A 588-nucleotide genomic window follows, 5' to 3' on the forward strand; every position below is an offset into this window, starting at 1 on the left:
TAAGAGGCAACCCACGGAATGGGAGAAGATATTTGCAAATGACAGTATAGACAAATGGCTGATATCCAGGATCTATAAAGAACTCCTCAAACTCAACACACACAAAACAGATAATCATATCAAAAAATGGGCAGAAGATATGAACAGATACTTCTCCAATGAAGACATACAAATGGCTATCAGACACATGAAAAAATGTTCATCATCACTAGCCATCAGGGAGATTTAAATTAAAACCACATTGAGGTACCACCTTACACCAGTTAGAATGGCCAAAATTAGCAAGACAGGAAACGTGTGTTGGAGAGGATGTGGAGAAAGGGGAACCCTCTTACACTGTTGGTGTTGGAGAACAGTGTGGAGATTCCTTAAGAATTAAACATAGAGCTTCCCTATGACCCTGCAATTGCACTACTGGGTATTTATCCCAAAGATACAGATGTAGTGAAAAGAAGGGCCATCTGTACCCCAATGTTCATAGCAGCAATGGCCACGGTCGCCAAACTGTGGAAAGAACCAAGATGTCCTTCAATGGAAGAACGGATAAGGAAGATGTGGTCCATATACACTATGAAGTATTATGCTTCC

General features: G+C 40.8%; 1 protein-coding gene across 1 annotated transcript in view; it reads right to left on the reverse strand.

The window, feature by feature from the left end:
- Window positions 1–588, reverse strand: part of ALMS1 (ALMS1 centrosome and basal body associated protein) — a 197,964-nt gene that overhangs the window by 2,236 nt on the left and 195,140 nt on the right. The gene's annotated exons all lie outside the window — the stretch shown is intronic.

This window comes from Mustela nigripes, chromosome 7, assembly GCF_022355385.1.
Source record: "Mustela nigripes isolate SB6536 chromosome 7, MUSNIG.SB6536, whole genome shotgun sequence".
NCBI lineage: Eukaryota > Metazoa > Chordata > Mammalia > Carnivora > Mustelidae > Mustela > Mustela nigripes.